We start from the raw sequence: 17374 nt of genomic DNA on the forward strand, positions 1-17374 counted from the left end.
TACATTATATGAAGTGTCCCTATCAAATTATGGGAAGCAACCTTCAGGTAACACATTTTGAACATCCTTACTGTAGTCAGAACAATGTGATCATAGGCTGCAGGATTTAGAAATTGCTCTGCTGTACCTATAGTTGCTCACAACACGGAGATTCTCATTCTACAATGTGTCCTATAGCTGATATTTACTCTGTTTAAACAAATTAGGCACCAGATAATCACAGTTATTTCATCTAAATTACAAATACAACAAACAGAGTGCATTGATTTTCTGTGAAAATCGATTTAGGAATGGTGTCTTACAAATTTGAAAGAAGTAAAAATATAATATAAAGTTGTGATTTGGATTTTGAGAATACACTGTAGGGAGTCAAGGAATCCCTGAGTGAATGTGCATTGTTTGTCATGAACCAGACAGAGCAAGGACCAAGGCATCACAAAGCCTTTCCCCTCTATTCAGGCTCCAAAAGACACAGTCTTTCTCTGTGAGGAGCCAACAGAAGGTGGCTATCATCCTTGCAGCCATCTTGAGCCATATACCCTGAAAAGAGACTTAATTACATCAGCCTGCAACAGCTGAGCACACTCTGATAACATCTTTCTTTAGATACCCAGGATTTTCCCTTGGGTGTGTGAGACTTAAAGGTGTGTGACTTAAGGGCGTGACTTGTAACTTAGAGATCAGATTTAGAGACAAGGCCTAACGGCATGAGTTAAAGGCGTGACTTAGAGGTGAGGCTTAGAAATGAGACATATAAAAGGCAAGGGGCAGACAGAAGAAAGCAACAGATTATTAGGCACTCAGGAGTACAACTTGGAACTAAGTTAGAGAGTACAACTTAGAATACAACTTGGGGTAGGAATTGGGCATTGAGGAAGAAGACACTTGAACTAGAGAACTCGGAAGAAAGATTATTAGACATTAGGCACTTGGAAGAAGAAACTTGGAACTCGGAGGCACTGGGGACTAGGAACTAGGAACTCAAGACTTGGGACTTGGACTAGGAAGAGAGACTGAAGAATAAACGGGATTGAATCACACTCTGTCTGGTCTCCATTCTTCACGTCTGTCCTCTCTCTCTTGCTGAACCCTGACCCATGGACCAGAGCAGCTTGGGGCAGTGCAGGCTCAAACAGTTTAGCCCCCAAGGCTTTGGGCAGTGTAGGTTCCAAAACTGACAGAGCGGTCCCCAACAACATTTTGGCCCTCAAACGTGGGCTAGAGCGGCTCTCAACATTTTTGCCTCCCAGTGTGGAGCAGCTCGGGCCTCACCATTTCTCTGATCAAAGTATCAATTTATGAGCAGTTGGCCACTGTATACAAAAACTATTTTGCTAGCTTTTCCTATGTTCCTATGTTTATGTGTGTGTTGTCTCCCTCCTTCCTCTACCCAAAGCAGTTTCTCAGACCCAAGCTGTGCGGATCAAAACATAATACATATTATAAGCAATTATTACTGGCTAATATGTTTTGCCATTTCTCTAAATAACACCCATGAATGGGAATATGTGTACCGAAATTTACTGATTTTAAACTTATTTCCCCATGAATAACAAGTACACGCAAAGATATTTTGTCCACTAGAAAGCGTGACCCACTATGTAAGCAGCACAGAGTAACTTCCTGAACTGAGATATTTTCTTCCTGTTGTCGAGTAAATCAGAAGCTGTGCATGACATCACGAATGAATTTAAATCTCTTTGAAGTAGGCTGGCAAACTTATATCTATATTGCAGTTACTTGGGGATTAAATTTAAAATACTTGGAGGTAACAGAAAAGGCATTTAGTAGCTGTATTAAATGAATGTGTGGTGGTTTGAATGTGCCTGGCCCATAGGGAGTGTGGTACTATTAGGAGGTGTGACCTTGTTGGAGGAAGTATATCACTGTCAGGATAGGCTTGGGAGGTCTCCTCCTATGCTCAGGCTCTACTCATTGCAGCAGAGAGCATCCTTCTAGCTGCCTGTGGTTGTCAGGTCTCTCCTGTTTGCCTTCGAATCAAGATGCAGAACTCGCAGCTCTTTCTCCAGCACCATGTCTGCCTGCACGCTGCCATGCGTTGTTATGATGATGATGGTCTAAACCTCTGAAACTGTAAACCAGCCCCAGTTAAATGTTTGCCTTTAAAAGAGCTGCCATGTTCAGAACATCTCTTCATAGCAATGGAAACTCTAAGACAGACTTACAGAAGAAAAGAATAAAGGGCCCCAAAAAAGAGCATTCTAGCCTTATCTAAAATTAGAGTTGAGGCTTTGGGCAGAGTTGAGCCAAGACTCACTAGCAGAGGAATTGCAATTTGACCTTTACAAGATCTGTAATATCTGAAGCCAGACCAGTCTTTAGGGCAGACACTTCTTTAAGCTTGCCTAAACCAGGTTCAAGCACATGAAGTAGAAATGCTTACACTGGTGAATAAATATTTTGCTCAGCAAAATTATCACACTTCAATAAGTATGTTTATCTTTTCAAGATTTCTTTGCTATCTTTTGCAACATTTTTTCCCCTGAGACAGTTAGCTTTTAAAGGAATACAGCTTTAACTAAAATGTGATAATAACTAATTACTAATTCAGAAAGAAAGAGACTAGAACTAAATTGATATTTGAAACAAATAGTATGTGTTAATCTGAATCCCAATATAAATTAATTTACTTTTATTCTTTTAGCTTATGTATTATCTACAGTACATCAGGACAGAAGGATAGAGAAGGTCTAGCCTGATAAAGGAGAAAATTAAATGAGTAGACAAGACTATAATTATGTTTGTATGCATGATAATACAAAAACCATAACTTAGAAAAGAATTGGTTCCATACAGTACTAACAGCAAAAGTACTTTGTCTGAAAAGAAGAGTCAATGTAGCAAATCCCAGGCACTTCCTTGTGAGGCTTCTCTGTACAAAGTTCAAAGAAAGTCAACTATAGAAAAGTAACCAAACTATGTCACAAGGTAAGAAGGATGATGGTGATGATGATGATATTGGCTTACTGAGACAACTCTCATTATGTATATGTATGTATATGTATGCATATTATGAACCAAGGCCAAAGTACATGGATATAATTCTCTATCATTCCTTACTTCTTTGAATCAAAGTCTCACACTGAACCCTTTCAGCTCAGTTGTATGGCCAGTGAACTCTCAGGATCCTCTTGTATCTGTTCAAAAATGCTAGAGCCATTGAATTACAGACATGGCATCCTTAGTACCACCATGCCTGGACTTAAGCTTTTCTTTACCTATAACTCACTCTGTCCCATCTGGCCCTGAACTCAGAGATCTGTTTGCCTTTGTCTCCTGGGATTAAAGGTATGTACTATCATGTATTATGCATGGGCATAAATTTTCATGGCTACTGTTTTTCAAGATCCAGATCAAAAGCCACTGTCTTTCTGCTTCAGGTTCTGGATCACAACTGTGCCCTCCATTTCTGGAATTTAATTCGTTCTAGATTAAAAGTCCAAACTATTCCTTGTTCAACTGCAAACATAAACAAAAGGTTTAGCTAGGTGAGATTATTCCCTGAAATCACCACTTTATTAATCTCTTTATTTCCTTGAACCCAGGATTCAGCTCTATTTCCCTTCCTGGTGCCATACTGTTATTACTTAAGCCAGACATTTTGTATTTTTTTTCTTGTTAAGCTTCTTATGCTTGATCAGAATGCTCTCCATGAGACTAAATGAGAGAACCCTGCTGGGCATAGTTTTTGAGACTTCCTTTATCAATGCAATTAATATAAATCTCTTTACCTTCTTCAGACAAGGGCAAAAAGCAGTCACACTATTCACCAAAATACCACAAAACAGTATCTAGGCCACAAACTGAAATTCTTCTCCAATGAAGCCTCTTAGGCTAGGTCTGCACAATTCTGATCACTCTTAGCAACAAAGTCCTCCATATTCCTATAGAATAGTCCAGTAAGTACTACTCAAAGCATTCCAATACATTCCAAATCCCAAGTCTCAAACTCTAGATTCTTTTAAATAAAAGCATGGTCAAACTTTTCACAGTGATACCCAACTCCTGGTACCAACTTCTGTCTTAGTTTGTTACAGCTGTGAACAGACACTGTGACCAAGGTGACTCTTAAAAGGACAATATTTAATTGGGGCTTTTTTACAGGTTCAGAGATTCAGTCCATTATCATCATGGCACGAACATGGGAGCACTGAGGCAGGAATGGTGCAGGAGGAGCTGAGAGTTATACATCTTCATCTGAAGGCCAATAGCCACGTCTACACTGGGAAGAGCTTCAAAGTCCACCTTGACATTGACACACTTCCTCCAACAAGGCCACACCTACAAATAGTGCCTCTCCCTGGGTCAAGCATATTCAAACCACCACAAAATCTGACTAATGTAGTCCCTCAGAGAATAAGAATGCTTATGAGAAGGCCATGTCCCATTCAGATTTAAAGAATGTCAGAGTGCCCTTCTCTTCTTCTCAAACCTGTTCACGTGTGTGTGTGTGTGTGTGTGTGTGTGTGTGTGTGTGTGTGTTCTGCTCTGCTCTACACAGCATTTTCTTGCTATTCTAAAAACTATCTTGTTGAGGCAGCTCCCTCCCCTAGCAAAAAATTGTGAAAGTTATCTGGAGAGCTCATGACTAAAATCAGAAAACCAGAAAACTTTCTACAAGAGCCATGTTTGCTCTTCAGTCTTCTCTGGATAGCTGCTAGAAAACACGCTGAAAGAGCTGTGTCAGCTCTCTAAGTAATTCTTGGGATTTCTGACCAACTCAGAAATCATGTTAGAAAAAATTACTGAAGAGCTATTTTTCCTTTCCAGAGATCTCCAGATAGCTCAGCGCTTGCTAGAGAAAAAATTCTAAAGACCTGCTATAGCTTTCTGCTAGCCTGAGTCATGCAGTTTTTAAAATTTGCATATCAGTTCAGTTATTTATTTCAGGTTTATTTTTTTATTATCCTATGAGTCAGCATTTATGACCCCAGACCCTTAATTCTTAGAATACAACAAGCACACATTTTCTTTTAACATTGGAAAAGAATTTAGACATCTTCCTGCCTCTGTTATGTACAGAGGATAAGCTAGCTGGGTGAGACCCTGTCCTGAAATTACCATTTCTACTATACCTGAGCCTAAACTTGCTGTGTCCCAGGCTGACCTTGAATTTGGGAATCTGTCTGCATTTGCATCTGCTTGTCTTCGTATCTTTCTGATAAGCTGGATCATTAGTATAGCTGCCTTGGTTCCTTTAGATTTATGAAGCACCTCATAATTCATATTGCAGTCTTAATATTTTGCATAGTTGAGAAATTATGTATATTTTGAACCCATGTTTTTTGAGTACTTTGCATATAGCCTCAAGGGCTGTCCTGAAATGGTTAACATTTTGCTGAGACATAGCCACACCTTTGACTTCTGGACTGCTGATGTTTCTAACTATAATGGAGTCATTAACTGGGAGGATGTTCTTCTGAAGGAAAGAGTCCTCCATTGCTACTGCTGATTCCAGAAAATGTGTACATTATTATACATACAAACCTTACTCCTATATCAGCCATTGACACTCATGGAGGCTCACATTGGGGCCCTGTCCCAGGGCCAGGAACCATGTCACTCTGTCCACCAAGGCCACACAGAGCTTGGCAGTACAGAAAACAAACTCAAAAATACAGTAGTATAAGGCTTCCACCAGGGGAAACCAGATGCCCTAATTTTGTGAGCCTGAGGTAGTAATTCACATATCAGTTAGAAGAATCTACACACAGTTAAACCTCCAGTCCATGTTTTATGGCCGGTAGTATTGGATTAACCTCCATGTCTAGAAGTACAGACCGGAAATAACAGTGCCTCCAGGCACTGTGCTGTCAGAGTTTGGAAATAAATGCTGAACTGTTGTTCATGATTCATTATTTGCCACTACATCGGAAGATTTTTCATTGACATGGAGTAGAAAGAAAACACTGATGAATGGTCAGGAAACAGTACCGAAGTTGTGAGATGGAAAGCCAGCAGGTCAGTTCAGGAGGAACCAAAGAGATGGGAAAGAGCTTTTTGACAAAGCAATATGTGCTATGAAAAATGGGTGATTTTTGTCACGTGATTTTCTTCCAAATGGCAGGTTTATCGGTCACACATTAAACTCGGTACCTCAATATAGATGAGTTAAAGTCACAGTTTTACAGTTTTGATTCGTTTTTGTTTCCGTATATGTGTGTATGCGTGTTGTCAAACTCATGTCACATGGCATGTGAGAAATCAGAGCTGGTTCTCTCCTCCTACCACATGGATTATGAGAACTGAACTCTGCTCATCAGTGGCTGTGAGCGCCTTTACCAGCAGAGCGATCTCACCGGCCATAAATGGCATTTCTATAAATGACCGCATCTTGCTACCTCTTAGGAATCGTGGCTGCAGCAGAAAGTATTTTTATATTATGAATGGAATAACAATAGCCTCATCTTCTGATATTACTTTAAAAGCTATATGGAATAGAGAAGTAAGTAAATCAATGCTCCCTGGATATGATGGAATAAGAAACATATTAGGGTTGAAACGAATGCATTAAATGTAGATAAAAGCTAGTTGCTATGGAAAAATTCAAGTACCATTTCTTTATCTCTTTGACAGACTGCATACAATGGCAAAATCACGTGTAATCTACAAAATATAATCATTTAACAAAACCTTTCTACTTTAAAAATATAAAGGAACACCACTAGAAATTATAGAGGTAAAAAAAAGAAAACCTCACAAAGCAGAAAAGTTTTCTTCCCTGGTTTGCTTTGAGCAATCTTGAAAATTTATGTTACTCAAATAGATCAGCCAATCACGTGCAATATAAGGAATGTCACATCTATCAATTGATAATAATAACCATTTAAAATGTATGAATTTTAAAATATATTTTAGCTTGTAACAGAGGTTAAATTTCTTTAAAGACAGTAAGAGGAAACTGGCCCAGATAATCCTGATACAGCTTTGCAAGCAAACAAATCCTCTAGGATCCAGATTGATTATGGTTTCTGAGGCAAAGGATGCTCAGAGTACTGCTGTGTTTAACTCAAAGAGATAGAAAAGGCTATTTTAAAGTCTCTATCTGAAACTAGTCCAAATTTAATTTGAACACAGCAGTAGAGAGGAAAGAAGCTTCCTGGCTGGGGTATCTTGCAGGGTAGAATCACACCTCCTGTGCTCTCTGGTTTCTGATTTTCATCATCGTTTGATTTTTGTTGTTGTTGTTGTTGTTGGGTTTTAGGAGATATATGGAAATGACTACCAGACAGTTAGTTTGAATGAAAATCATCTACTCACCACTGACATAGCTCTGAATAATCTGTCTTTCTCCACCGGCTCCAGTGCAGAATTGCTGTGCACAAAACTCTAAGCATGAAGAGGGATATTGGTCTTGGCACTCTTATCAAATACCCAGCCTCTTGGCAAGCATATAGATAGATCCCTCCTCCAGAAATGATCTTATGCTTTAACATTCTGGTGGCAGACCTGCCAAAGCCATATGTCTTTAGACCTCACCTAGCCAGGTGTCTCCCCACTACTCCTATAAAGGAGTCTTGCCAATGCAATAACAAAGTCTCATGGTGTTGTATCTCTGCCTTTGCATATATAGAGACTCCAGGCCTGCAGAGAAGTGGGCCTCCTCAGACTCAATTAGGCTATCATTTGGCAAGAAGCACCTAAGTACATAGACACCTCTTCAGAAATGGGCAATCAAAATCTCTCACCCTATACTTTCTGGAACAACCTATCAAAATAACGTTCCAGTGAAGTGTACCATCTTTTAAGCTTCTATATTTATTTACAGTTTGTAAAAATCACCTTGAGGATGTGAAGAGACTGTTTTCTTGAATTTTGGAGTGAAAGATGTATTTTGTGGCTTTGGCGACTGAGGGAGCATTATTAGATGTGCATTTTGTCATAGGCTTGGCAGAATGTTAATTTAATGTGTAGTTTTTGTCCTGTTTTGAAACATCATCCAGAAACTCCCTTGTATATCTCTTAGCAGGAAACTTATGCAATTAAGTCACTAAGTTGAAGTATAAAACTACATAGTATTGAATAAGAAATAGAACCAATAAGAAAATTTTTATATAATCACTAATATATGTATGTATATATAATTTATATATGAATAAGTATTTATATTTCATACATATTTATAATATATATTTATTTATATATAATATTAATTTATAATACACATATATTTATATATAATCACTAATTTATATATTTAATATATATAATATATTAATATTTATAAATATATTAAATATATATAAATATATATAAATAAGTGATTATATATATATATAGTCCATATGTATATAGTCCAAAGAGATAAATAACATCTGCATACAGTTATATAGTATTATATATGTGCATATTTTATATATATATATATAAGCACACACATACATATATATACATACACACATATATATGTATGCATATATATGTGATTGTAAATTGAGGAGGGGGGATAAGACACTCACACAATCATGCTAGCTGATTATTCTGAAATCTGCTTGGTAGACTGGTAAACCCCTGCCCATAAGATCTGAAAGTGGGGCCTAACTAAGAGTTAGAAGAAAATACTTAGACTCAGAAAGCAAAAGATTGCTGCTTTTTGTTCTCAGGATACATTTGAAGAGAAATGACAGGAGTCGGACTCCAGTTATGTACACAGAAACCATGATGGGCCATACTGATGGGGCAGGTCAGGCAACATGGTATCATCATGATTTATGCCTAAGCATTCAGTCTGTGAAGGCCCAACATCAAATCAAAGTGTGCTTCCTAAACAGAGATTACCTGCAGAGGCACAAGGCACAGCTCTCCTGATGATTATCTTTGTTTACAACTTAAGTAGACACCATTATTAAGGAAGCTCACATTAGGGCATGTCTGTGAGGATGGGATGTTGTCAGAGAGATTTAATGGAGGAAGGAGGGAGAAAGGAATAGTAAACATAGGTTGATGTGCCCCCCCACCCCCAGCCTTGAACAGGACTGAAAGAGCTGTTTACCACAATAGGCCAAAACAAACAATAGGACCCAGGAGGCATTGCTGGCCTTGGAGTCTGCTTCAGGAGTTGAGGAGAATGGACTGCCTGCTGAGCTTGCCTTGACACCTCTGGGCTGCTATCCCCTCACCCAAACTGGCTGAAGAGACTGGAGACAAAGGGGTGGAGCTTCCCCTTTATATGTGAAAGCAAAATATGAAACTTTGGGCTTTGATCGGAATGCGTTGTCTTGGCCCCATGTTTTCTCTCGCTCTCCATTCCCCTTTCATTCCCAACCTTCCATTTCAGGTGAACCCGGTTACCCTGTAACTGCTGGTGGCTACAGGTTGACTGCACAGACTGATAAGGAGGATGGAACAGGTATGGATGGTGAGCACCAGCATTCATTTCCTTCTATTTCTAGCTACCTATTCTTTGTGACTAGCTTACTGGGACTCTTTCCTGTCAGTCCATCTTTCCCACCATGATGAACTGTACCCTCCAGCCATGAGCCAAGCGAGCCTTTCTTCTCATAAGTTTCTTCCTGTCAGATATTGATCAAAGCAACAACAGTAACTAACAAACTCTACCAACCTAAGGGCCTACACTGAAAAGGACCTGGCCAAGACTCTGGTCAACTGTCCTGCCATTGAAGACACATATTGTGTCTATTGGAAAAGTGATCAAGTTCGCTGCCAAAGAAGAACTTGTGACATAAGGCTAGAAAATGATGTCCCTGAGGCAGGAGAGTAGAGGTGTAGCAATGCCTATGCCAATTAAAAGCAAACTACACGTGGTTAAGTATTCAGACACATAGAGGAAAGGGCATATTTACCGCACAACAGCAACTTATACCAGTAGCAGGGACAGTAGTAATGTTCTCAAATAATGCAACTCAATCTGGAATTGCAGCTGCTATTACAGTCAGTCTGTCTGCTTGTGTTTAGCTTCACACAGTATATTTTACCATCAATTGAAAATCTACCCCTTGCATAGAGCATGCTAAAAGGAGATATATTGGCAATCACCACAGCAATATCTTTTGTGGCTTTCATAACATCATGAATAATCTCTGAATATCCTCCAGGTGTGTGGTAACCATTTTTAATTTACTTTTTTTTCCTGGATATAGCACTACTTAAGGCTTCCAGTGGTCCTTTCCCATATAAAAGAACTCTTCCCACATTTCATGGAATGGCATGGGATTCTGAGAGCTTTGGGTTTATCCACTGTAGTGAAACAATCAAGACTTGTAAGAGCAATCAGAAAATGTGTCTAAGGACTCACTGTTTCTCCCAGATGCAGTGGTCTCAATATCTAAATATCATCTGGCAGTCCTTACTTAGACTGGCAAACCATAGTGAAACCTTAGGTTTCCTGTAGTTAATATCAGCTCAGAATCACTGTTAAGAAGCTGTCAAAATATCTCACTTACTTCCTCTGTCTCAGTGTATATTAATTTCTAGTGAAAGTTCACAGACTTCTTTGCAGAAGACTGAAAAAGCATAATACTGTTGTAGCATTCTGGAGTTGTTCTCCTATAGAACCTGCTTACTTTTCACTCAAGTTGTTCTGACTCTGTAAACAGACTTCTATATGGCCAGTATAAAAAACAGTTGGCTCTTGCCTGGTGTCATCATTAGAGTGACATTATCATTAAACCCTGCAGTGGCAAGTCGTGACATCTCACTATGATGCCTAAGGGAGGACAGGGCAACCTATAAGTCCAACTGCTTCCTTAAGATCATCCAACTTTTGGATGCTTACCCAAAATGCTTCACTGTGGGAGCATAGAGTGTCACGTGTACTCCAAGCAGATGCAGCAGAACCACATGTCCCTTGGGGGGGGGAGGCTGTGGTACTAATGGGAGTTAGGGGAATAATGGGAATTATAGGAACTATGATGCACAAGGATATAGCAGAGTTGGGGGCATTTGGTAATAAATCCAGCTCTGGAAAAACTATGGCCTCATATCCAGGGGAATATGGGCTTTCTGTTCATGTCGAAAGAGCTCATTTTAATATAATTAGGGATATACTGGCTGCCAATAAGATACAGGCTACTGCCACTGTCCACACTGGTGCCATCCCCCAATGTAATGTCACTTTGCTAGCTCAGAACACTGGTCTTGGGCTTGAGAAGACTTCTTTCTTCCAATAATCAGACATCACAACTAAAATACCCAGAGGTAAAACTGAAATTAAAATTTTGAGTGATGAGCAACTGATTCAAACTGGAGACAAAGTAGGAGCAAGTGAAGTCACATTGCTGAAGATGCTGAATGCCTCTCCCTTCTCCTTTGAGTTGATCATCCAACAGGTGTTTGACAATGGCATTTATTACCTTGAAATGTTTGACATCACATAGCAGATTCTGCTGGATTTTCAGAGGGTCTCCGAAATGTTGCTTGTGTTTGTCTGTAGAGTGGTTACCCAACCATTCCCTCAGTTCCACACCCAATGACTATGAAGACCAAATAAACCCTGCCAATTGCTTAAAAGGTCAAGTCCTTTTTGGTTGATCCATCTGTATTTGTGGTTGCTGCCCCTGTGGGTGCTGCCAATACTGCTGCTCCTGCTACAGCTGCCCCCCCCCCCACTCCCCTCCAAGGCTGAAGCCAACAAGAATGGATGGAAGCAGATGAGGATATGAGATCTGGTCTCTTTGATTAATCCCTTCGAAGAAACCAACTCAGCCAAATTAATTTGAGTGACATGGAAATCAAAGGCTTCTCTGAGAAGAATAGAAGAAAAGAAATGTAACTCTGTTTGGTTGTTGTTGTTTTGCTGATTTAGATTAGAATTTTGTTTATATTACATAAGATTTTTGTTCTCAGAAATAATTTAATATTCATCCTCTCTACTTATATTAGTCTGAGTTCTCTAGACGTACAGAAGTTCTCAAATGAACCTCTTCTTTACTTTTTCTCATATTGTGTGTGTGTGTGTGTGTGTTGTCATTCACTCCATGAAGCTGGATGTTTTAGTTGGCCTTCAATATATGCTGGAATCCAGAAGAAGAAGGAGAAGGAGGAGGGAGGAGGAGGAGGAGGAGGAGAAGGAGGAGGAGGAAGAGGAGGAGGAGGAGGAGGAGGAGGAGGGAGAGGGGGAGGAGGGAGGAGGAAAAGGAGAAGAAGATGATGATGACGACAAATATCAGTGAAGGAAAGAACTTGCTTCAAAGGCCAAGAGCAAGCAGGCAAAGAGAGAGCCTTCCATTTTCTGTGTTCTTTATACAGGCTGCCAGCAGAAGGTGTGAGCTAATTTACAGCTGGGTCTTCCCACCTCAAAAGGACTGGATTAAAGGCTTATTTTCTCATCTTAAAGGTCCAGATTTAATTAAGACTAAATTCCTTTATGGATATGCCCAATTCCATTCCAGATATAGTCAGGTTGACAACCAAGCATAGCCACCACTAGAGAAACAATTAACTCCCCAAATCCACAGGTATTCTTCAATCAGACGTTTCTATTGCCTACTTTGGTAGCAATACTATAGCCCACTTTGTTCAGTATTATAGCCCACTTTGCTATTTGAGGTTGAATATTGCCATTTCACCTCTGTTGCCTGGAATCCAATTACAATTAGATTTGTTAATTCAAGATCTATATATTTCACTGTAAATTCTGAGTTGGAGACAAATTGAATTGCATATCTGCTTGAGAATGTTGGGTCTCTCACAAAAACTAGTTTTTCAGAGACTTGGTGAAAGCATCTTGGGCCTCTCCAAATTGGACAAATAAGTTTAATGTGACTTATCTACTTTAGCAATACAGTCCCCCAAAGCCTTTGAGCCTCTGCCTCAAATCAGATTTGGCATTTTCAGTTCACTTACTTTGGTTCATGTGGTGTGTTGAATATGCATGGTGCATGGGAAGTGGCATTGTTAGGAGGTGTGGCCTTGTTGGAGTAGGTGTGGCCTTGTAGGAGGAAGTACATCACTGTGGGGTTGGGCTTTGAGGTCTTAAGCTTAAGTGCTTCCCTGAGCTGAAGAGAGTCTCCTGGGTGCCTTCACACCAAAATGTAGAACTCTCATCTCCATCTCCAAAACCATGTCTGCTTGCAAACTGCCATGCTTCTAGCCGTGATGTTAATGGACTGAACTTCTGAAGGTGTCAGCCAGCCCCAATTCAATGTCCTTTGTAAGAACTGTGTGGTCATAGTGTCTCTTCACAACAATAAAACCCAGACTAAGACAGGTCATCCCTTATGGTTCTATGTTGGAGCCTGATAAGCAAAGAAGCCAACAGCAGTTTCTAAGCCACTGCACTGCAGCATATGGTGCACAATCGTTGTAGGCACTTTAGGAATTCACTCTGATTCAGCTTCATACTCTTTCTAGACCATTCCTACTCTTAGGACTACTTCTCCTAGGTGTCTTCCAGCTCCAGTCTGCATGCATTAGAAAACACATGTACATTCCTTTCAGACTATAAGCTACTTCCTATTGGTCACAATTTTTCTCAACCCACCTTTACATAATTTCTATTTATGTTCTTGTGTTTACATGTGTGTGTTTGCATGTGCTGTGCACACAGATGCACTCATGCTATGACGGTGTGGAGGTGAGAGGGTGGTGTCAGGCTTCTGTCTTCACCTTCTACCTTGAGACTCCTTTTCTCATGGTTCATCTCTGTGTATGACAAGCTAGTAGGCCAGTGGAAGCTTTCAAAAATCCTTGCCTCTTTGTTTCCCTTCTCCCCATAAGAGCACAGGGTGTGTTTCCATAACCAGCTTTATGTGGGTTTGGGGGATTTGAACTGAGGACCTTGAACATTCAGGGCAAGCACTTTATCCATAGAGCCATCTCTCCAGCCTATCCTCAGGCACTTGTGTTTATCTTTATGTAACAGTGTAAGGCTTAGTGTATAGTTATACATCTGGAATGACACATGAGTTGAGGCGGTGGCTCCTGGGCTTTTATTGCATCACATTCACCTTGGGGAAGCAACTATCATTTCCTTAAATCTATTCACTTAATCCCATTAGCTGAGGTGGAAAGCTGGCCTCTGTCAGGAGGTGATTCATCAGGATTGGGAACTTCAACTTCAGATCATACCTACAGCCTATGGGGATCACTGTGCATATCATCACTGCTTTCAAAACCTCTTTCTTCCGCATTCGGTGCCATCATTTTGCCAAGAGACTACCTGTCATACCTAGAATAAATTTACATTACAACTCAACAACCCATCAGTATGGCAAGAACGGCTTTCTTTGTGTGTGCGTGTGCATGCGCGTGTGCACGCATGAGTGTGCTTGTGCACATGTCAGTGTGGTGTGATCTCAGTCCTGCCTGTATAGAAAGAGTTTCTGTCAGAGCAATACAGACACTTTCAAGTCATTGCTATGAGCATGCTATGTCAGAAATACAGTGTACTTGTGTCTTTCCATGCAATTAGAATTCCTCCAGGTGAACTCACAAGCCACCTTTAATTTTGCTGGCCTTAATACAGTGAGCTACCATCAACTCACCTAATATTGATAGCCTTTCACAACCAGAATTCCTCCTTTCTTCTGTCATAATGATATGAAACTCTCAATTTATACAATGTATAGGTTATAAAATGGCTTTAAAAGGGTTAAAATATTTGAAGTGTTCCCAGATGCTTCACTGAAGACAGAGTAGAGATCTGAAGAGAATAGAAAAAGTCTCCTTGGGGAACCAGATAAGAAACTTTATGAACCTCAGACACAGGGGTCATCAAAAGCCGATCTTGGTAGCAGGCAGTTTCCAGTGTCGATTTGAAGTGGGCTGTGTGTCATGGACAAGGAACTTGGGGGCATGGGGGTTAGTGCCAAGTAAAAGGAGACATGTCCTTTGCTGTGGCAATTTTTCATGAATAAGACTCCTGAGAAGTAGCACCCCAAGACACATCTCTGTTTGGGGGTGCTATTTTGTTCCAGTCTCATGGGAATAATATAGGAGTATTTGATAAGCTTGCTGACCTAGTTATACTGACATGAAATTGGTATGGTATGCCTGTATGGCCATGTATTTTAATTTAATTTGATAAGTTCATAAGTGCTGGTATTTTGTGTAGAAAGTGATTTAGCATGGGAAGCTATCTTTTTCTCATGGTTTGTGATGGACAATTGAGCATTGTTTGTGTACACTAAAATGGTGCAAAATAAGTCTGACAGAGTTTGAACTCAAGAACAAACACAGGATATTTCATTAATTGGGTTCTTTCTGAGAGTAACTGTCCTACACCATATGAAAACAATTTAAGATATGTTATAGACTAACAACTTCAGTCATGCATGCAATTATCAACATGAGAATTCTCCAAGTTTATCCTTGTGTTTGTCAGATCTGTCCAGTGAGATTAGAAATGTTAAAAGGAAATCTTAGGGCCCTTTCAATCCAAGATTTAAAAGTTGAGATAACCATTCAGTGACCCATCAATAAGGCTAGACTCAAGAAACTTAACATACAACAGGGAGTCACATGAGAAGAAATGTTTGTAAGATGATCATTGACTCAAGACAAACATTTATTGAAGAACTTGCCTGTAATTCCAGTGCTCAAAAGTCAGAGAATCCTTGGAACAAGATGGCTAGCTAGATTAGTCAAATCAGTGAGCTCTGGGTTCAATTGAGAGACCCTGTCTCAATGAATAAAGTAGGAAGTGATTGAGGAGAACTCTAAACATCAGCCTCATGCCTTTACACACATGTGCACATGGATCCATGTACATGCTTGCCGGCACATACCACACATATATACACCCAGAGAGGCAGGGGTGGGAGGATTGCTTGGTTATATTAAAAGTTCTGAGGTGAGGTTAGGTGTCACTCTCTGATAGCTTAAGCTCATGTGTTTTATTGATGACCCTGAATGCATTCTTCCTATGCAAGAGGTTAATATTTGGAGCATGTCACAGCACTGATCTTTCTATGAAAAGTACTTTTTAAACAGAAAAAAACATGAATCATACAATACCGATTTGTTTGACAATGTGGGAATGGATCTGAGATATTCCTCTGTTTCACTGAAGTTTTTATAAGTATGATCAGTTGTTGACAGTTTGCATGTCTCTATTACATGCTACCTGCGCCTTTTTTATTGTTGAAAAGAGAATCTCATGGCATTTGATTTTCAGCAAATTATTTTGCTTCAGTTTGTTCTTTCTATAAAATGGATGCATTTGCTTCACAAGAATCCTTCAGCAAGCAGATCATTGGTTAGCAATCCCTAGCACAATACTGGCTTCAAATAAGCACAGAGAAAGGTCAGTTCCTTCCAGTTCTGTCTCCTTTTTTCTGCTTCAAAAAGTATAGCCATTTTTTTTTTTTTCAAAGTAGAAAATATTTCTGATCTCACCTTCTTGGCCCCTTCTACTGCAGTCTCTGTAGTGCTTTTCACAAATTTCTCTCAATATTGTTTCATTATGTTTTGTTACTAATTTACTTTATAAAGTGACTCCTGATTATTTTAGAATTAAGGCACATGTCATCCATTAACTAGTTCACATCTGCAGTCAAACAAGTACTTGTTATTGGCTAAATAGAACCGAATACCTTTTCACTCATATCAATATTTGAATAAAATATACATAGTAATAAACTGACATTCCTAATACACATATGTGAAATACTTTTCCTGGCTTTTCTTGCTTTCAATCATTTCTCAATTGTTTTCTTGCCCTCTTGATTATATGTTTAAAGCTATGTACTCTTTGAAACACAGGATGCTTTCTGAAAAGGCACAAACAGCCCTCATACAGATAACCTCAGCTGAATTCTAGCTGCTGAACACTGTTGCCTCTTGTGAAAACCTTTGTTGGTTTACTTATTTTCTTTTAGTCAAACCATCTTAAAACACATCCTGGAACTATCCCAGTCAACTTGTGAAATTTTAAGGACAATTTATTATTATGTGTTTTTTGCTCTATGTCTGATCTCTACCGTGTTATGTAACAGTGGATAAGCATGAATTCTTGGTCCTCCTGGCTCCACATTCTACAGAGCTGGATTATAGACACATAACAACCAAGCTTGGCAATCAATTGTTGTTTAAAGCTGCTAAATTGTGCTGTTTACTTACATATTAATAGAGCTTAAGCCATGAACAATATAATAATAATAATAATAGAATAATAAAATAATAGAAATAGATAGAGCCTTTGTTTTCTCTGTTGGACAAAAAGTCTCACTCTAGCCCAGGATGGCCTTGAACATGGAGCAATCTTCCTGGCTAAGCCCTAAAAACATGTGTGTATGTGTGTTTGTGTGTCTTGTAGGAGCCAGAGGAATCAAGCATACCACAAAAAACCCATAGAATCAAATATAATCCCTGGTCTCATAGTGTTTACAAGGACTAAACCAATAATGTAATTTATACTATTATAACTGTATAAGTATATAAAAATAAATATATA

At 39.4% G+C, this 17374-nt stretch overlaps 1 pseudogene; it reads left to right on the forward strand.

Annotated features, from left to right (window-relative positions):
• Nucleotides 1-6259: 6259 nt before the first annotated feature.
• On the forward strand, nucleotides 6260-11605 carry LOC117724238 (large ribosomal subunit protein uL10 pseudogene; annotated as a pseudogene).
• Nucleotides 11606-17374: the final 5769 nt, after the last annotated feature.

This window comes from Arvicanthis niloticus, chromosome 20, assembly GCF_011762505.2.
Source record: "Arvicanthis niloticus isolate mArvNil1 chromosome 20, mArvNil1.pat.X, whole genome shotgun sequence".
Classification (NCBI taxonomy): Eukaryota; Metazoa; Chordata; class Mammalia; order Rodentia; family Muridae; genus Arvicanthis; species Arvicanthis niloticus.